The sequence below is a fragment of the Podarcis muralis genome, chromosome 12 (genome assembly GCF_964188315.1).
Source record: "Podarcis muralis chromosome 12, rPodMur119.hap1.1, whole genome shotgun sequence".
In the NCBI taxonomy this organism is placed as follows: Eukaryota; Metazoa; Chordata; class Lepidosauria; order Squamata; family Lacertidae; genus Podarcis; species Podarcis muralis.
The window spans coordinates 24658149-24680177 of NC_135666.1; the positions used below are offsets into that span (position 1 = coordinate 24658149).

At 39.9% G+C, this 22029-nt stretch overlaps 1 long non-coding RNA gene across 1 annotated transcript in view; it reads left to right on the top strand.

Annotated features, from left to right (window-relative positions):
* Positions 1-22029, top strand: part of LOC114607470 (uncharacterized) — a 51505-nt gene that overhangs the window by 14901 nt on the left and 14575 nt on the right. The window contains exons 3-4 of the long non-coding RNA XR_003709150.2: positions 11217-11295; positions 15807-15956. This is a non-coding gene — a long non-coding RNA (uncharacterized LOC114607470). The remainder of the gene's footprint in view (positions 1-11216; positions 11296-15806; positions 15957-22029) is intronic.

A 22029-nucleotide genomic window follows, 5' to 3' on the forward strand; every position in this document is an offset into this window, starting at 1 on the left:
CTGGATTCAATCTAACTTGCTCATCCTGGTGGATCTTGCGTTTGGATTGTTCCCTAAGTCAACCACCAATTTCTAAGCCATCAGCACCCATGTGTTAACAGTTAAATCTACGATAGCAAAATGCATCCTAATTGATTTGATGCCCATTAAAATTTTATTTCATAAAATAAAGCACCAGAAAATATAATAAATAAATGATCAGTCATCCATCAAGGACAAGAAAAAAATTCACATGTAACATGAATTATTTAAAACTGAAATCATTCTTCTCATACTATGGAAATATCTTAATACCAATTAGTAGAGAGGGGGTAAAGTGGTGTTTCAGGAACACATAGAAATTTCATTTCAGTGGTTTTTCTCTATGTAATAAAAATGTTAAAATATCATCATTCAGCCCCCATTGGATTTATAGTGCCTCATCGTCATAATCCTGCATTTCCTTTTCTTGCTTTTATTTGTAAATTTTCAGTTATACACTCATATCATTTTCCATTCTTATACAGTGGAACCTTGGGTTATATACACTTCAGGTTACACACTCCGCTAAATAGTGCTTCAGGTTAAGAACTTTGCTTCAGGATAAGAACAGAAATTGGGCTCCGGCGGCGTGGCAGCAGCAGGAGGCCCCATTAGCTAAAGTGGTGCGTCAGGTTAAGAACAGTTTCAGGTTAAGAACGGACCTCCCGAATGAATTAAGTACTTAACCCGAGGTACCACTGTACAGTAGTTCTTTTGGACTTCCCACCCAGCATTCCATGACAGTTTTTTGTACATCTTAATTAGCTGCATGTACAAAAATACCTTCACCTTATTTTCCACCTTCCTACATCCTATGTATTGTGAACTGCTGGTGAAGAGGTAACCCCTACCTGGAATTTATATTTAAGATCATTTTTTTAAAAAAAATATTCCCCTAAATACTCCCACTCACTCTTCGTCTATTTATTATCTATATTTCTTATTTTAGATGTCATACTTGCAAGCTTAACATATTTGATTAGTTTATTTAACTATTGTTCTCTCCCTGGAATCTCTCTTTGTTTCCAGTATCTTGCGTATACTATCCTTGCAGCTGTTGTTGCATACAAGAATAAATTATGGGCTTTTTTTGGGTAACTCATTTCCAATTATGCCAAGAAGGAATGATTCTGGTATCTTGGGAAATGTAAATTAAAATATTTTTTCCAACATGTTATACACCATTTCCCAAAAATCCTTTGCCCGATTACATTTCCACCATAAATGTACCCTCAGCTTCTAGACATTTCCAACAGATTTTTGAGTCTTTTCTATACATTTCGGCCAATTTAACCGGTGTCAAATAACATCAGTATTGCATTTTTAGCATATTTTCTCTTATTTGATACCAAGCAGAGAAGTTCATTGCTTGGTTCCATGGTATGGGAGTGAAGAAGAATGGACACTGAGAAGGGGAAACATTATTTAAAACAAAGGCAAAAAATTGAGTAAAGTGGAGATGGAGAAAACCGAAAAGAAAAATGTGCTTTTAAACAATGGCAGAGGTCCGAGTAAAGTGCCTTCATACTATGCAATATTTGAGAACTCTGAATGCTTTATCCCTCTTGAATGTGGTGGATGAGGAATGGAAGGAGGAGAATTCCTGAGTATAATCAGAAAGACATGAAGACTCTGAAGTGGAAAAAGTGGCTGTTTTAAACAATGGCGGAGACTTGAGTTACTGAGAGGGGGAAAGTCACCATTTTAAACAACAGCAGAAGTTTGAATAAAGTAGAGCTGAAGGAATACTAAGACGATAACAGTGGTGATTCTAAACAATGGCAAAGGTTTGAATAGAGTGAGCAGGAGAGAGGGTGGGGAGTGGGTGTTTAAAACAAGGTTTAAGTAGAGTGAGAATGGAGTTTGGAAAGGGTCTGTCGTTTAGCTTTTTGACGTAGGTTTCTCTGTTGTATTCATCTCTGCTATTTCTCTTTATTAAAACTGGATTGTTTGTTTTCTTAAATAAACAAGCCCTCAGTGTCTCTCCAGTAAGTACATGGAGCTTCTCCATGCCATTTCTCGCACACCATCCCCATGTCCACCATTTCTGTTAGTAGCCATGGGGATAGAATGTTTGAATATCACCTGTACACATATAAGTTAAGACATGGAGGTGAAAACTGTGTGGTTGATTTACTGTAATGTAGCTGCAATGCCAACGGAATACTGCTTGAAATCTATATCATGATGGGAAATTCAAGCTGCCCAAATTGTGTTTTTTTGGACAGGATATAAATGATTCACAAAAATTAGTAAACTTTCACAACAAGAAACACAAGAAGCTATTTAAATATTTTGAAAAGTTGGGTCCAGTTGGAAGGAACACTGGGAAAAGAAGTGAAAAGATATCTATCTGTGTGATATGAGGGCATGAGGACTAAGAGTGTTCCTAATGGGGTTGCCTGCAATGCAACAGCTACACCTAGCAGAGATACTAGAATCTACATACAACACAAGCAGTATACAGGCTTTCATGGGATGAAGCAATCTCTCGAGAAATTAAAAATCAAAGTATTGCCATCAGCCATTCATTTTGGTCTATCAGCATCCCAGCAAGACCCAATACCAAGTGAAAAATGAATTAACCAGAACGGGGAAAATGGCCGTTGACTACTAGACAGATGAGCCCACTGATTGGTGTGTAGAAATGATTGTTGTACTCAAACCCCAATCCTTATTTAATGCTCTTAAGCATTAAAAACATTTGTATAGAAAGACATAGGTTTTTAGCAAGCAATCAAACCTTAGCTTAATTATCTGGAGTCAAAACATTTTTTAAGCTCGATATTACAACAGCTGGCTGTGGGGCAAATCCTGCTTGCAAAAATAAAACAAATAGAAATATAGGCCACTGACCACTTTCCTCACTCACCTTTGAATTTACCATTTCAGATGTCTCCCTTTTAGCCTACCTGGGTACTTCAAAAAGAGAATTTATCAGATTGTGTCAGGGTCCATTGGCTTCCTTTGGTTTTATTCATGGCAAAAATATAACATAACGTGATAAGGGATTACATGCATTTTGAAGACATTTAAGACAGCCTTGTGCAAACCTCATGTGGTTTCCCAAACGGTTTTTCTATCTTATATAGAAAGCAGCAGATTTCCAGAGAAGCCCAAATCTAAGGCTGATTCCCCTTCCAAGGAGTAATTTGGTCTCTGAAACCTACGTCAGCATGACCTTTACATTGTTTTGTTCATTGTTTATCAAGAAAGTTGGCACAGAGAAAGGGAAATATTGAATGATCAGAGCTCTGGTCATTCCTGCTTCTCAGAGAACTAGAGAAAGAGAGACCTAGAAAGTGGAAGTGGAAGTTAAAGAAAGGAAGAGCTCCCTGTGTGCAGATTCTGAGAAGTTTGCTTTATAATGGATTTCTTTAATTGCATAGCATCATCAGCGTTCATAGCTCAAGTTGTGGCCATTTTAAATCCCAGATGGGTGTCATTTTCGTACACACACACACACACACACACCCTTTAGTATTAGGCACACTGGTGCGGGGACGCTGTAGCTGGGCACACAATGGGTTTATTTAATTGCATAGCACCATTAGTGTTCCTAGCTGTTTGCAGAGTACCAGAGGAGAGATCCCTGCACCAAAGAGCTTAACAGTTAAAATGTGATATTGGGGGAAGTACATATGAAAGTGAGGGAAACTGAGGCTGGGTAAACAGAGAAAGACCATATGGTTACTTCTGTTGCAAGTACTTAGCACACTTCAAGACTGTCCAGACTATTTTGCAGTTGGGATTCAGTTATATAACAGCACATTCAATTAAAGTGGATTTGGAGCTTGTGAGCAACAAACCCCACTGCCAAAACAGGCTTATAGCAGTAAGGAATGTAATAGGGAAAGACACTAGAAAGTGTGAAATAACAATTGCTTGGTGTAACAACTAATAATTTCCCCACAAACTTTGTAAGAACAAATCAAATGCTCAATAAACAGGTTGTCCAGCAGCGACCCTGTACTTAGTTATCACCTAAGGCTGCACTCCAAATACTGCTTAACTGGACGTAAGCCCCACTGAATTCAATATAGACATGACTTCAGTTGCAGTAGGGTATGGAGACTACTGGCTGAACCGAAGTCATGATGAAAAGATGGCTTTTGAGGAGGGATCATTTTAAGGAAGAGTGATAGTATTGCACAGCTCTTCTGGTCTCAAGCAAATGGGACATGTTTCTACTTTAAAATAGTTGCAGTCTATTTCCTTCTTTTCTGCTGAAAAGGGTTTGAAAGTCCCTGTGGCCTAATTTCTTAAGCAGCTGGCTGCTTGAGCAAAATATGATAGTTTAAAAGCCCTACTCCAGCTGTTAAAGAAGCCCCAGTAGCCAATAATCCTCTTCATATTTTATGCTGATTTTTAAAATCAACTATTGCATAATGTTCCCTGTGCAAAGCAGTGGTTTTATTTTTGTCTTGCTTCCTTTAGGCTAATTTGATTTCCATCTCACTTATCCATTCTCCCTGCCCCTGCGGTTCAATTAGTGTAATATAAGTTGGAAAGGTACTTCAAAGATCATGAATGGCCAAGCACAAGCCCCAATGAGGTGAATGTTAGTTGAGTTATAAACTGATTGTATGTATTTGTCATGGCCTTTGGCTAGTACAATAAATTAATTGATTGATTGATTGATTGATTGAATGATACAGTTTTAAATAAATAAATAAATAAATAAAGGCATTGCTGGAGGGGAGGTATTTGCCTGGCACCAAAATGACAACAAAGTAGGCACTAGTTGAGCCTCTTTGGGAAGGACATATGATAACCAGGGTGCCACTACTGAAAAGGCCCTTTCACCCTTAACTACCTACTGCACTTCACCTGGCAGGGGCACTCAGAGAAGGGGGTCTGAAGATCTCAAGACCCTTTAGGTATCCTGATCCCAAGTTGTAAATGACATTCAATTAGAGCTAAAATAGACGTCAGTGGAGACGATTATATGTTTGTATGCAAAACATATGATCTTCCACTCAGATACGGCTATTTGGACTCCGTTATATATCTGGTCTCGAAAACACCCCCAGGTGCAAGTAGATAAATAGGGACCGCTTTATAGCGGGAAGGTAAACGGCGTTCCGTGTGCTGCGCTGGCTCGCCAGATGCAGCTTTGTCACGCTGGCCACGTGACCTGGAAGTGTCTCTGGACAGCGCTGGCCCCTGGCCTCTTAAGTGAGATGGGCGCACAACCCCAGAGTCTGGCAAGACTGGCTCGTACGGGCAGGGGTACCTTTACCTTTACCTTATATATCTGGTCAGCATTTTATGTAACTGTATTTTGACAACTACATATATGCAGACATGCAAGTCTCCTTCTTGATGCTTCCACTTTGTACACATAGTACACTTTAGTTTTGACAAGTCTTTGAGGTTAATTTATTTATGTATTCACAAATGTTTGTCTTTATATGGTTCGATGCATCCCAATTTTGAAGCTTCACTTTTGATGATATAACATTCTAGAAGAGCTGCATAGCACTATGTGAAGCACTGAAAGAAGATATAAAAAACAAGGCAAAGATCAAGGAGAAATGACTTTCTAAAAAGAGCTCAAATCTGAAAAGGAAACAGAATGACTGTGATACTCAAAAGCAAGAACAGCTGCAATTAAATCATGCAGTCCACATCTGTAAGAAGAAGAAAGTGTTCAATTCTTGGATCAAAAAGCCAGAACAGTGGTCCTGAAAGAGAAATTACATCTTACCACACATTAAAAATTGTGTTTTATTTGGAGATTTTTCCCACGTGTCTCCACATTGCCACTAGTGTACATTTTCAGCAGGAAAAAGTAGCACCGCAAGATGCTGTTCTCCTGAGACTGTACTTCAGAATACAAGAGGGAGATGATTTGTTTCCATATACAAAAAATAATAATCCAAACCATACGTGCACGGAAAATTAGCATATCAGGAAAAAGTCTGTTTGAAGTCTTCTAACACTGTGACTTTCCATGGGGCAAGAGGGTTTTGCTGAGGATAAAATATCCCGTCATGTTGTTAACTACCTCAGCTCTGAAGTGGCACAGTTCTCAATGCGTATTTTAATTTAATTTAATTTGACTGACAGATTGGCCCCACATTCATAAGTCAAATATACTTTTATTCACAACTCTAATATTAAATGCATCAATATCTCAAAATCTAGAAGTGTAAAGTGGCTTAAGGTGTGATATGGATTTGTGCGCCACTTGTTGACATTTTTCACGTTTGATTTGCTTGCTAATATTCCATCTTTCCTGTTCTCAGTCTCATCCCTCAGTTCTTCTTTTATTAGCTCACTGCTGACTTAACGCCTTTCTCAACTGATCTTATGCTTAATGAAAGTTTATGAATCCATGACTGCATCACAGCAGAGGTCAAAATCACACAATTCCACGGTCATATAACTATCTAAAACTTAGCAAGGTAATCAGTACAGGTATCACTTCCAGAAGTGAAATCTGCAACCAGGGAGGTCACATCATAGATAGTCAGAAAAAGAAGAAAGGGTTTTCAATCTAGTTCTGGCTCATATGAAGGGGAGTGGGTTTAACTAGTAAAGATAATTAAATGGTCAGTCTGTGAGCACTTGGAAAAGGATATTGTGATTACTAAGACCAGCTTGAGTTTCTCAAAAACAATCCATGCTGAATGAATCTCTCTCTCTCGACCATGTTTCAAGCTTGGTAGATTGGGAGAATGCTGTGGATGTGCTGTATATTGAGTTCAGTAAGAATTTTAACAAAGTCCCCCATCATATTCTTATGGAGAAGCTGGTAAAATGTGGGCTAGATGAGGTAACTGTTAAGTGGATATTGACAAGCTGGATTGTGTACAGAGGAGGGTGACTAAGAAGATCAAGGGTCTGGAAACCAATATTTATGTGGAACAGTCAAGGGAGTTGGGTATGTTTAGGGCTCCAGGCTTGGAGTGTCTTATTTCTTGAACTGGAATGGCTCTCATTAGTGAGTAGATCTGACTCCACTCCAGTGGGAAACATATTGCCCTATTCCAGTGGTGGTGAACCTGTGGCATTCCTGGTGTTTTTGAGTCCCAGTCAGCGTAACCAACAGTAAGGGTTGACATGAGCTCCTCCACTGCTGCACTCTTTACACATGACAGACAGATCTTGGATGACATATTGATTGGGATTCATAGGCATGTCAGTGGGATTTTTTACTTTCTTTTTTAAAGAGCAGATTCCCATGCCATCTACCAGGGGTAATCAACATGGTGTTATCCAGATGCTATTGTACTACATTGCCATCAAACCCAGCCAGAAAGACCAATGATCAAGAATAATGGGAATGGTAGTCTGACAACATCTGAAGGGCGTGTCTTATTTCTAGAAGTCCCCTCAGGTGGTTTGACATGTGGCACCGTGGGCTCCTGTTTAAGAAATGCCAACCCTTCAGTATGTGGAACAAGTAATGTTTTTTACATCCCAACCATTGGGAAAAATTCAACATTCAGAACAGGGATGGCTAACCTGTGGTTCTCTAGATTACAGCTCCCATAATCACTGGCCATGTTGATGAGAACTGAAGTCCAACGGGAACTGCAGGGCCACAGGTTCCCAATCCTTGATGTAAAATGTGTCCATAGGTTGTTAGAGGTTGCTATTTGAAAGTTTCAACTATTAATGTCACAGAGTACTCGTGGAGAGAATTAGACAAGGCATGTTGATATCAATATGAAAGGCATTTTTTTGTACAAGCAAATCTTTTCCATTTGCAAGAACTTTCCAACCTCTTTCTGTGCAACCATGTAATGAGGGCAAGTTTCATTTCCACCACTCTGCAGAACTAAATGTCTTAAGAATGAAGTAGAATTAAGACAGGAATATCATTATGACAATAAATGTTAAGCTTTAAACCAGAAAAGCCTCCCCCCCCCCCCAACGACACTACATAAAATATGAATGAATGTGACTTAAATTGGAAAATCATTCACTGTATAATACAAGTACCAAATAGGTTTATATGTGGGAGGTAAATGAGTTGTAAATGAAAGAGCAAGTGCATTGGGAATAAGGCAATGCTTTTCATGTTCCATGTTCCAAAAGTCCGAGAAGATCTTTCTTGAACTGTTCTTGTCCTTCACATGAGGAGGAAATATGCTGACTTTACAGAGCACAATCCTGCATGTTTACTTAGAAGTAAGTTCCACTGTATTTAGGTTCGGGTGTGTGTGTGTTATTTCCAAGTACGGTACATCTACATAGGATTGCAGTCTTAACCGAAGGGCAGGCATGCAGTTCTTATTATAGATTTCCAAGGGAGAAGATAGCATATGTGTATATATTATTTAATGCTAACATGGTATAAATGAAGGTATGAAGGGTCATATGCTCCACACAGTAGCTTCCCTGGAGTAGGGATGATGGGAAACCTCCAGTCCTATAGATGCTGTTGGACTACAACTCCTTCATAGGGCCATGCTGGCTGGGACTCATGGGAGGTGTAGTTCAACAGCATCTAGATGACTGGAGGTTCCCCACCCCTGCCCTTGAGTCATCTCCTTTTTATCTCAACAAAAATGTCAGTTTCATCTGAATTTATTGCCATGTCTACTTTGATATGCAACACTGCACAGTATGGAACTTCTTTGCAAGCTCTATAACACCCAACATACATTTATGGAAGCAACAATAACACCAGAAATGGGTGCACAGTGTAGGCTGTTGCAAAAAACATGCAGTAACAGGCACTAGTGAATTAATTTTTTTGCTGTATTGAAGGCATTGAGTTCCTTGCAACTAGGATGATCCTTGGAGATAATTCAGTGATTTGTGTAGCATGAGTAAGGGTAGCCACCACAAGGGGCTTCATAAGGTCTTATGTTTGCTACCCATGGCATTATGTTATTATATAAATACTGCTCAGTAGGGTTTCTTTTTGCTTTTTTAAGCCTCCAAGGTACCAAATGACTTCAAGATGCTAAATGTCTTATTGCCTCTTGAAAAATGAATGAATAAATCAACAAGAAAAATAGTTTCAAAGAGTCCTTTGGCTCTGAAGATAGTTTTAGTTCTATGTATAAAGTTAATATTTCATGGTACTCAGCAGTGATGTTGAAGTAAAACACATTTATACTTTGGGGAGATCCCTAGCTGATCAGTCACTTGCAGACGAGCCATAAAGCAAGGTCCGTGGATGCCAACGGCAAGCCTGACATTGAGGCAAGATGCTTCTAGAATGGATGGGCATTAAACTTTCATTTAAAAACACCACCACACATATACATACTCAGTTGAGGCATATGGTTCTAAATAGACCCAGCAACAGCAGCTGGCCAGGTTGGGCACTGGCTCAGGGCCTTAGAGGTCCAGAGGAAGATGTGAACCAGCCATGCAGTCACTTCCCGCCCTCCTTGCTGAGGCCTCAGACAGCTGTTTTAGTGGTGAATGAGTGGCAGTGACTGTTTCGAATGGGAGCCAAACTTGGTTCCCATTCACAGTGGCCATCTCTCCCTTTCCAACTTAATTTATCCAAAATGCAATGCCCAGGTCTATAGATCTGTTAAATCTTTTCATAGACCTACAGGCCTAGATGTTGCATTTTGGATTTACCCGAAATTGGTGTGTGCATTTAGGATAAATTAAAGTAGCATTTGGTCACTACAGATGGGAACAGAGTTTGACCCTCATTTAAAAATGGCCCCAGCACTGACCCACTGCTTAAAAAAGCTGCCCAGGGGTTCAGCAAAGCTTGGTGAGTGGTGTTGCTGTAGCCTTGGCAGCAACAGCAGTGGCAGAAGAAGAAAAATACCATGCATTGGGGGCATATGTTGGGGATGCCACCATTGGCAGTACCCTGAAGTCTGACCCCATCCCTGATTTTAAGCCATCGCTAGCCCATGCTCTGAATAATTTGTCTGGAGATCTGATAGGCCTGTCTCTGGGCTGGTTCATCATACCTCTGACTACTGGGTGCTCCGAATACGGGAAGCAATTCTTAACTTCCTACATGTTTAATATTTGTGTAAATCCCACTCAATGCATGGGAATGGAGAGGATGTTCAGAACTGAGCTGCAGCTAGACTGTTTTCTTTGACTGCCTCTGCCCACCCCGTTTCTCCTTCTGATGTCTGCTGTATTTCTTCCTTTGCCCATTTGAATAAATCCATCTCAGAGGTCTCATGCCTTTGCTTTGATGCACCTGTCAACACTGTTTTCTTCCCGAGGGTGTCATAATGCAAATCAGACGGCATTACAGCGTGACTAATGCATGGGTGCATTCCTGAGTGTGCTGCACTCCATTTCTTCCATCACTGCTTATTAGGTGAGCGCTGATAATGTTTTCAGCCTGACACACTTAATGATAAATGGAGCTTTTATTACCATCAGTGGAGGCATGCTTATTTTCAAGGTGCTTCACCTTCATAAATTAATAAGCTTCACTGCAGTTATTATAATAAAAGCGGTGGATATTTCTTTAGCATTTCCTGAATAAAATACACATCTATCTACATGTTCCAAAATACCTCCTCCTCCTCCAGTCCCCATGTTGTTGATTTTCGGAGTCCAGTTCAAAGTTCTGATGTTGAATGTACATCCTTCCATGGCTCAATGCTTGAAGGATTTCTACTGCCCAGACCCTGAGATTCCACAAAGGGAGGGAGAAGATTTCCTATATGGTGTTCTCTGCTGGCACAACCCCATATGTGGACTTCAAAAGGCACCTTAATTAAGAGTACTACAAGGCATGGAACAGGAAACCCATGAATCTCCAAATGGAGAAAGCTCACTGCTTATAAAGTTCACTATGAAGAAAGAGTAAAAAAGGACACAGGATTAGCCTCCTGGTGTCATGCCCCAGCTAATGATGTTATACTTACAAACAACTCAGCGGAAGCCACTGACAGAATACTGTACTAGTGTTTCAACCTACTGTTCACAAAGTTGTTTCTTGCAAGGGCAATAGCAGGAGCAGAAGTTATGGTGATTCCACAGCGCATCCTAGCAAACTTTTCAAAACAAAAATTACAGTAACAGGAAAACAGAAGCAAACCTTTGGGTGGATTTTCTTATGGTAAGTTATCAGAATGACAGTTTGGACTATGTTTACTCCTTATAAAGTCAGCCAGCCAGCCATAAGCTACAACAGAAACAATTAAGAATAATTACAAAAAAAATTATTTACAATAACGTGCAATCTTCTTTATTTACCACATTATGAGCAAGTAATAAACTGTTTCGGGCTTTTGCAGGTGCCAAAGCAAATCTTACAAGAAGCCAAGAGGAAGTCAGTTCCGTGCAACTCAGACCAACTGGCTTTCCCCTCAAGAGGTGAGTCTAAACATTTAGTTCTGATCACAGAGAAGACTGGGCAATGTAATTATTAATGTGGTACATCCTCCACAGAGCCACTGCCACAAGAACAGAATCCCAAATCCTAGGATATTACTGTTCTAGCAGATCTATAGGGCTGAGGTGCCAGTTATAATGAATATAGAATTATACTAATAGATGTAAACAAATGAGATAAATAGAGCTTTGGGACGATGAAGCAGTGTCTCCTGTGTCCTACAGGCTGCATTGCCAAAATGGCTGTTTCTATTATCTGCTCTGTCTCCTGCAGATAAATTAGAAGCAAGCAATAATCCACAAATCAATAATATACTAGGCTAGACTGCACTATCTTCAGAAGAAGAGAAGTGCCATGATCATTTTTTCCGACCACAGGATAACCCCCAAAATGATACCGAAAAGGTATGATCATGAAAACTTATAGAGGGGAGAGTTTTTCGAAAGAGCTGCTCATTTATCTTTTGGAAAGGTCTTTAATTCTGATTTTTCATTAGACTGATGCAGTATTTTTCTTTTCTTTTCTTAAAATGGGAGGGGGGAGAGAGAAGGAGAAGTTACAGAATACTCTAGATTTTGGGCTCTTAGCCCTTTGCTTAACAATATTTCAAAGCTTTACAGATCAATTGTATGTGCACAATGCAGAGTTGATAAAGAGAGCATTAATTGTTGCACACTGAACAGGTGAATATGAGCACAACAATGGCAAACCAAGAGGGTGGTAGAATTAAGCAGACATTTTTAAAAGCACCGAGTCTCTTTCAATGCAAACATTTTTGCTTAAAGAATATTTACAACATTGTTATTTTCCCTTCATGAGCAAAGAATTCAAGCATGAATTATGGCCAACTTTGAAGGGCAACTTTGTATCCCATCTTCCAAGTGCTGGTACAAAAAGTCAGACTCACAAGCAAAAGGAAGACTCTAAATGCCACCATAAAAAACCCAAATAGATTTTCAACAGCAAGTCAAACTGAGATAGTGGAAGTAATTAAGAGTGTCTGCAGAGTAAGCAATTTGCCTGGGAGGAAATAACATCCGCTACATATTATTTGCATACAATATGGGGAAGATGCTAATTTCTTTGTAAGCAGTCATGTTTTCAGCTTTGGTATACTGTCAGACACTAAATGATATAGATGTATATGAATGCTGACTCAGCAGATATTAAAGTATTCATTTACTAAAGTAAGGTAGAAGTTGGGATAAAGGTGGGTTGTAGTCCTTCTTTTATTATTTTCCTGCTGAATTAAAGCCACCCCATGAGTCCATGACAGAGAAGGCGACTCAGATTCAGATCTTTCATACTGAAGCCCAGCAGTCATTCTTTTCTGAATCACATTGGTTCTCATTGCTACTTCATGGCTACCAAGTACATTGCATACATCCCAATTTTCCCAAGAGACTAATTCCAGGGGTAGCATTTTACAGTCAAGGGGAGCAAACCAACATCTAGGCTCACAAACAAACAACCTACTCTTGATGCACCCCAAAGCTCATTCTTGCCAGCAAGCTGCAAAACTTGTACTTGATATTTTCCTCTTCACTGGTTGCATTTATAAGTTCCGAACTGTTTCTCTCCAGCCCACAAACACACATTTGCAAGTACTGTAAGTGGGGTGTGCCCAGTAGCTAGCAGCTGCTAGCCATCAAAACCCATCCATGCTCATTCAGGCAACCATCTAGCCATCAATGCAAGTGGAAAGAATATCGTCAGACATAAGCCATGCAAAAACTTAGCAAAAATGTCATTTTGCCTATCCAAACAGGATGCCTACAATAATATTTTCAGGCCCACATTTGCTTTCTCATTGTGCTGTGAGTCCCAAAATGAAACTATACATATTTAAATGACCTAGCAATCCATAATACAACATAGTCTTCTCAATTAATAATGTCACAGACTCTTGAGCTCAGCAGCAACTTCACAAAGCACTTCTCTGCCATGCACAAATAGACACACACACGAGAGAGAGAGAGAGAGAGAGAGAGAGACACAAAAGGAGGGTAGCAAGGGCTTTTTACTTAAAAGTACACTGAAGCTTGAATTTTGTGCATTGAATTTGAGAAGCCTTGTCAAAACTGAGATTGGATTCCCTCGTTGTAGACACCCTTTGTCTAGAATCAAACGAGATAATAAACTAAGATAGATGAAATATATTGTCTGCATAAAGAGCCTTCATCTTTAAATAAAAGAACCATAATTTTCTCAACACCTAGCTAAATGATGCATTAAACTATTTAAAAATATACACATTTAGTAATATTAATACCACAAGTTAAATTATAGCTGTATTTATGCTTGGTGATACCCATGAAACATATTTAAGCCTAAATTACTACCTGCATTTCCTTTGCTGAGTACTGTATTCTTTTTTAAAAAAAACAACAACCCGCAAACACCCATATTATCAGTACTCTCATGCATACATGCATTATTTTATTTATATTTTATTTTATTTATATTTCACTGTTCAAACCATGCTCAAGGCAGCGTACAGCATGAAAATATGATACATAACTACCACATAACACAAGTAGTCATGTTGTTGTTGTTTAGTCGTGTCCGACTCTTCATGACCCCATGGACCAGAGCAAGCCAGGCATTTCTGTCCTCCACTGCCTCCCGCAGTTTGATCAAAGTCATGCTGGTAGCTTCAAGAACACCATCCAACCATCTCGTCCTCTGTCGTCCCCTTCTCCTTGTGCCCTCCATCTTTCCCAACATCAGGGTCTTTTCCAGGGAGTCTTCTCTTCTCATGAGGTGGCCAAAGTATTGGAGCCTCAGCTTCACGATCTGTCCTTCCAGTGAGCACTCAGGGCTGATTTCCTTAAGAATGGAGAAGTTTGATCTTCTTGCAGTCCATGGGACTCTCAAGAGTCTCCTCCAGCACCATAATTCAAAAGCATCAATTCTAGTAGTCATAAATAATAATAAAACACTAAAAAAATACACAGCGAAACTGAACAGTTTTCATCTAAATCACAAAAAGATCTAAAATAAGGATACAGAAAACCAACAACAACAAACCCTCACCAAACACACCAACACAAAAAGTGGGAGTCAGTCAGAGCCCAGCCCCACCAGCCCAGGTGGAAAAAGGCCTGCAAAACAGGGAGCAGGACTGACAGCCAATATGTCTCTTTTATCTAATAGACTGCTAAGTTTGAGGCACTAAATATGCTTTATATTGAGCACATACTTGATGGATGGGATGATTGAATACCTCAGAAAAAAAACCATGACTTTAATCAAATTCTGTCAATTTTCTTACATTTTTCTTAACAGATCTGTGACCACATAATAAAATTTGAACTTGTTTGATTTGATACTAAAGCTGTATACACACCCTTGTTTATTCTGCATCCAGTCCACACCCACTGCTGGATTGGGAAGTGATGTACACACACCTTTAGCATTCTGAAGAAGTGTGCATGCACACGAAAGCTCATACCAAGAACTAACTTAGTTGGTCTTTAAAGTGCTACTGGAAGGATTTTTTTTTGTTTTGACTATGGCAGACCAACACGGCTACCTATCTGTAACTGTATCTATTCTGTCCTTTTTAAATTTTATTTTAAATACAACTTTTTCAGATGTTTCCCCACAAACCAACTTTGATCCAAATTTTTTTTGGGGGGGGGGGCGGGGGGAGAGAGCAACCTAACTGCATTTTTATCCAGTAGAGTTATTCTTCTGATCCTGAAGTTGTTCTGGATTTCTCTCCAAAACCATGAGCCCAGTTGATTTGCTGGGTACTGATACCTGCCGACTGCTGTTGTTTTAGTGACCTTGCCTGAAAAAGCCATTCCCTTACTGTTATTCCTAGCAGAATATTATTATGTGTAAGGTAATTCCTCGCACATAAGAGTGTGGCTAACTAAGTTCTACACTGAGTAGAGCCACTGAAGTGAACAGACCTAAGTTAGTCATGTCCATTAGTTTTAATTGGTCTACTCAGAGTATGACAAATGTTGAAACTATAAAACAATCTATTATTTTCCTCTGCCTTTCAGCTTTCTGATGGTATTTCTCATGACATGCACCATGCTGGTGAAACAGCTAAACTGGTAGAGGACAGATGTTCCAGATCCCACCCTGGCAAACATCTGGCTCATTATAGAGATCTCTCTCTATAATATTTGTTGTTGTTTAGTCATGTCCGACTCTTCGTGACCCCATGGACCAGAGCACGCCAGGAACTTCTGTCTTCCACTGCCTCCGCAGTGTGTTTGGTCAAACCTCTAGAATATATATAATTCAATTGAGTTAACCCACTACAACAGAACAAGGCTGTGCAGACAACATAACAGATTCAAAGTCATGATGTATTAGTTTTGGAAGGGTTTCAGACTGGTGTTTTGGATTTTTTTTTTTTAGACCATTCTTTTGTCTACAAAATGTTTGCTGCTCGTAAAGCATCATTTCCCCTTCCCTGCCTCCTCATACAAGAACTAAGTGGATTAATGAGTGTTTTCCCTTTATTTACCAGACAAAAATCCATGTTCTTTAATAACGGAATGTAAGGAAGATTTATGGACTACTCTGAGCTTCCTTTTGAGCAGCCAGTTCAACAATGACTCATTCATGAAGAATCTTCTTTCACAGACTGGAGTGTGCTATGCTGTGCATCTATGTAGAGGTAAATCCAAAACAGAATTTCACATTTTCATTGTCATAGCAAATGAACCCAAGAAAAATATATGTTGATTGTAAAATAAAATGCCCCACCTTTCATGGAGAAAGAGAGCATAGTGGTTAGAGTGTTGGGCTATGACCCAAGAGACCAGGGTTCAAATCCTCACTTGGCCACGAAGCTCACCGCGTGACCTTGCACCAGTCACATACTCTCAGCCCAACCTACCTCACAGGGTTGTTGAAAGGATAAAATGGGGAGAATGATGTAAGCCTCCTTGAGCTCCATGGAGGAAAGGTGAGATACAAATATGATGATGAAGAAGCAGAAGAAGATAGTTCTGTTTACAGTTTATGGGGGACATTCTGACAAGTTTTTTTGGGTGGGAAGAATTAAAAAGGGAGAGCTGCTATTGTTGCTGCTGTTGCAGTTGTTGTTGTTGTTAAAATGGAATTTGGCTGCCACCACAAGTTTTGCTTGGCCACCATTTCCCCCCAGACAATACCTCTGGAACAGCACATAGCATCATTCAAAATGAGGGACTCTTTGATCCACTGATAGGAGGATTGTCACAGCAACCAAGTACTTTTAAGCAAGCAAACAAGGGTTGGGGTATAAGGATATTTGTTATACTTACCCGTTGCATTTTTAGCTGTACATAATAGGTGTGTGCTTCAGAATTTAATGTGCAGAGAAGGTGTTAATATTACTAATTAAAATCTAGTAGATCGGGGCACAGCAAAAAGTCTTTAATCACACACTAACTGGGCTGGGGAAGCAGAGAGAGTGTAGGCAACATCTATTAAAATATAAACTTTGTGCTCATGAAGCAACTGATTGCGAGAGCAATGGCTAGAAGACATGCAAAAAACTTTTATTTTTTCAAAACAAAAAATGGGGTGTTTTTCAGACTTTTCCACCATTCAAAATCACAACTGGACGACTATGTTGTGTTATGTACATCCAGTGCTTTTTTTCTAAAAAAAAAATAATGTTTAGGGGTACTCTCATTTTCCTACTCATATTGAAATACTGCCCCTCAATGAGGCCAAACTTAGATTCACAAAATGTTTAGGGGTATACGTACCCCTGTGTCCCCCCAGAGAAAAAGCACTGTGTACATCTTCAGTGTTCGGGCATTGATCCCACTGAGGGACCAGAGCTTATTTTCTGGTTCTGTACTGAGACCATAACAACTTAAGCAGGAAAAGGTGCAGTACTTGCTTTCTGTATCTGGAGTGAGGGTATCTGTGTGCTAGGTTCAACAACATCAGAGCATTTTCCAGCTATTAACACACACTGATGGTGCCTTCTCTGCATACATAATATGGTCATGATCAGTGACCAACATCCTAATTCACGATTCACACTGTGAGTGTGTCTGTGGGTGTTTTTACAACTAATGTTTGCTGCTGATTCAACTTGTAGAAGTACACAAATGTGTTACTATGTTAGCCCTGTTGCAGACGTCAACCAACACAAGAGTGAGTGCCACAAAATCACCCTCCCCATTGAGTAATTGGGTAGGCAAATCGATCAAAAATCTTCTGATCAACTTAAAAGGTGTCTCCATTTAAATTAGGCAACTATTTTTTACTTTTGATGTAAGAACTGATAAAAGCTATAGGTGGCAGATTATTGGAAGGAAAACACTTTTCTCTCAGTCAGGAGGGAACCTCTTTTTTTTAAGATAATGCCTGCTGCAGCACAGGCAGGCATCAGCTAAAAAGGCCAAATAACACTTTTTTTCTTCAAAACTATTGTTTTATTCACATACAGGTGTATGCAGATTTAATCAGTTAATGAAATCCATTTACTGTAATTTGCTGGATTGGTTGACAACCCTAATGATAACAAAATCAAACCCTGATAATGCATCGTTAGGGATTTGTGTACATATCCCAATTATTGTTCCACAAATACCTGCCAATCAATTTCAATAAGAATGTAGATTTTAAAATAGCACCTCAGTCCCTGATGTGTGGGACAAGACTTTTGAGCCCAAGTGCAAATCTGCTCTAATTTAATTCCTATCAAGATAGCAAAAGTATACAATAACAAAAATGTCAAATCTGATTATCCGATTTCTTTCTCTTTCCATTGGAGCTCTAGCATGGATCAATTCTAAAACAGTTAAAAAGGATTCCATGGAAGCTTAATATTTTCTTCTGTAAAATCAATGGCAGGTCATAACCTAAGCATACTATTTTGGCTGAGATCTGCAACCCATTCAAATTGCATTTCTTGTGTCAAATGAAATGGGGCTCTTTTGAAGTTAACTTTTTGTAAGTACACTTTGTACTTACAGCAAGAATTACAAAAACAAACTCCTATTATGACAGCAATGTGTACTCTAGTATACAATAAAATCAATCCATTTATACGCTACACTGATTGTATTATTGACACCAAATTATTCATGGTGGAAAAATAAAAGGATGAGGTGTCATGAGGAGCTCCAGACACGGTGAGTGGGCTTTAAAATTGGAAATGCATTTCAATGTAAACATGTAAAATGATGTACACGTGGGCAAAAAAATTTCCAGCTTAACATAATACACAAATGGGGTTTGCACTAATTAGGGGGGAAAAAATTGGGATATTGGTGGATAGCTTGATTGAAATGTTGACTGCCATCTAAGGAGATCTGCCTAATGATAGGGCTGGAACTGCTGATAAAGAGGATTGATTTAGCAATCAGTATACAATGTTCACCAATTTGAGACATGAGTAGGTGTCGTAATTCATCAGTACAGTGGTATCTCGGGTTACATACGCTTCAGGTTACAGACTCCGCTAACCCAGAAATAGTACCTCAGGTTAAGAACTTTGCTTCAGGATGAGAATAGAAATCGTGGCCCTGCGGCGCAGCAGCAGCAGGAGGCCCCATTAGCTAAAGCGGTGCTTCAGGTTAAGAACAGTTTCAGGTTAAGAATGGACCTCTGGAACGAATTAAATACTTAACCCGAGGTACCACTGTATCTCCATTGTTTTAAATAATTAGCAATGATCTACCATAAGGGGGGATCAGTGGCCAACTTCTGTACCTTCAGATGTCACCTGGTTATGCCGACAATGTATTTTGCCACACAAACTGACCTGCTCATTAATAATCAGGCTTCGTATGAGAATAAATTAGGTGCCATATCCAGCAGTAAATAAGTGAGAGGTTGTACCACTGAGATGAACTGCATATGGATGTTTCATGCCCATTCACGTTTTTTGTGGAGCGCCTTGCAATCCCTTTTTGTTTTAACTACCCTGAATAATTGGGTGTCACCAGCAAACTTGGGCACTTCACTGGCTCACCCCTAACTCCGGGTCATTTATGAACAAGTTAAAACCTTAATTATCAAGCTGTAACCCAACTGAATTGCCCCATAACTCTCACTAATAGGATGGAAATATTTGGACTATCATTTGTTGGGTGTGGATTACTGCCAAAGCTATCATCCAGTAGGTATTTCTTGCCAGTGCGAGTCATCTGCTCTGTGCTAAATTAAACATGTATTACTGCTTGAATTGATTCAGTGTGAATTGGCAGGGCTAGCTCTGCACTCTGACATTAAATATTGGTCCTGGGATTTAATGTACAATGCACAGAGGAGGCATGACATTTAGCAAGTGATAGATACTCACTCCTCCCCATTTTTGCTTATGTTGCACTGGCAGCAGGACCGATTTATATTAACTAAAGCTGACTAACTACTGAAGAGAAAGTATCTTGGGAACATTCATATCATAAATGAAGTTGTTTCAGCCATTCCTGACCCAATGCTAATCACACATGTTGTTGTTTAGTCGTGTCCGGCTCTTCGTGACCCCATGGACCAGAGCACGCCAGGCACTTCTGTCTTCTACTGCCTCCCACAGTTTGATCAAACTCATGCTGGTAGCTTCGAGAACACTGTCCAACCATCTTGTCCTCTGTCATCCCCTTCTCCTTGTGCCCTCCATCTTTCCCAACACCCACACATACTCAACAACTAAAACCATTACTCCACACTGGAGGGTGGATTTTCATTTTGCATGCAAAACTCCCTGTAAGAAATGCATATGCTGTTTAATACTCGTTTGAGATTTAGGAATCTCTAGAAAATCCAATGGCTCGTGAATAAAAAAATCACATGGCAAAGCTAATAGGAAAACAGGACATCTCTTAGGGAAAGGGATAACTTCACTCCTATAGCTTCACTCCTATTGCATCCAATGTCAGGAGGGGGTGGGTTAGATTTGTCACCCAACCATTTGTCTCAAACGTTATTCTCAAACCCACTGCTTACTATCTCTGCCACATAACTCCCAACTGCAATTCTAAAATCCTAACCTAAAACACTGGCATTGTCTTTTCAAACTAACTCTCAGTTGAGGGAGGGAAGGAGTAAGCCCACTCATTTGCAAATGAAAGTTGCCCTTGATCCTAAACATTCATTATCCCCAGACTATCAGCTCATGTAAGAGGCTAGTCCTGGCTTAATTAGCTTTTGATGCTTGTTGATTCCAGAGGGCTTGAGGCATCTAGTACACAGTTCAAATACACACATGTCTAGCAACCAGTTTTAATTAGAATTTAATTTAATTCTAACACTAGCTGGATCTGGAATTTAGGGTGTCTTGCACCCGCAAACAGTATTTTAATGCTTGTGTAATTGGATTTTATACTTGTAAACTGCTTAGAAGGCTATTTAATAATGCTGCTGCTGCTGCTGCTGCTGTTAGTGGTGGTAGAAGCTCTGTTGGCATATTCTTCACCAGAAACTGCAAAGCTAAATACTAACTTGGATGGCAAATAGTTTAAATAAGGACTTGGGTTTGCTTTGCAGTAATATTTCCAATGTTCTTGTTCTTTAGCACAGAAATATTAAACATTAAGGTGTTTGCATTTACCTTCATAGCTGTAACACTCTTCTCTTTTTTAGACAACTCAACCTTTTTCCTTTTTAATAATAAAAATAATAATTCTTTCTCAATGTGACAAACATTTAGCTACCCAGAAATACACATACCATACTTTTCCGTCTATAAGACGCCCCCTTGTATAAGACACTCCCTCTTTGGGGGGACTCCATTTTAAGAAAATGAGGGGAGATGGCCCAAAGTTGTTGAGTCTCCCCCCAACGCAGCTGTGGTCAGGAAACACTCCCAGATTGTTTCCCATGCACAGTGGCATGGGGGAAGTTGCGCTCCCGCCAGTCATCCGGTTTGCAGCAGCGCAACCTCCCCTTATGCCACCGCACACGGGAAATGATCCAGGGAGTGCTTCCCACATACAGCGGCATCGGTGGAAGTTGCGCTCCTGCCAGCCATCTGGTTAGCGGGAGCGCAACCTCCTCTGATGCCACCACATGCGGGAAATGACCCAGGGAGTGCCAGCCGCATCAGGGGAAGTTGCACTCCTGCCAACAAGCTGACTGGCAGAGTGCAGCTTCTCCCCCACCCCCCATGCAGCTGCGGGCAAGAAACACCCCCCAGATCACTCCCTGCTCACTGTGGCATCAGGGGAAATTGCGCTCCCACCAACCGATGCCACTATCCGTGTATTGGACGACCCCAGTTTTTTGACATGATTTTTTAGTCAAAAAACCTCGTCTAATGCACAGAAAAATACAGTATTTCCAGTCACCTCAAAGCAAAACTGGTTCAGAGGGAAGGGATTGAATCAATCTCTTATTTCTCTGGTGGTAAGGAATAATATTTCTCCTTTGCCTCCTTTGCCTCCTATAGAGACTTGCTCTCTGTGGTGTTTTCATAAAAACCCTAACAATTCTCTGTGTTGCTGTAACACAAGTGCAGGTCCCTGGATTCTTAAAAACTAAAAATTTTAAGCTTTCTGCTACCCTGCAGGTAGCTACCCTAGAAAGAAGTGAATTTATTCTTCTCACTGGTCTCCTAAAACTTTTGCCCTTTCTCTAAGCATTCTCAGAAGGCAGGAACCGTTTTTCAAAAAGAGTCACGCAAACAAGCAGAAGGGCATGGCCGTGGATATTGCATCTATATTAGAAAACTGCTCTGCTGTAATGAAATCAGGAAAATTAAATGGAAGGGTGGATCAAAATCATTATAATCTATGCTAGCCTAA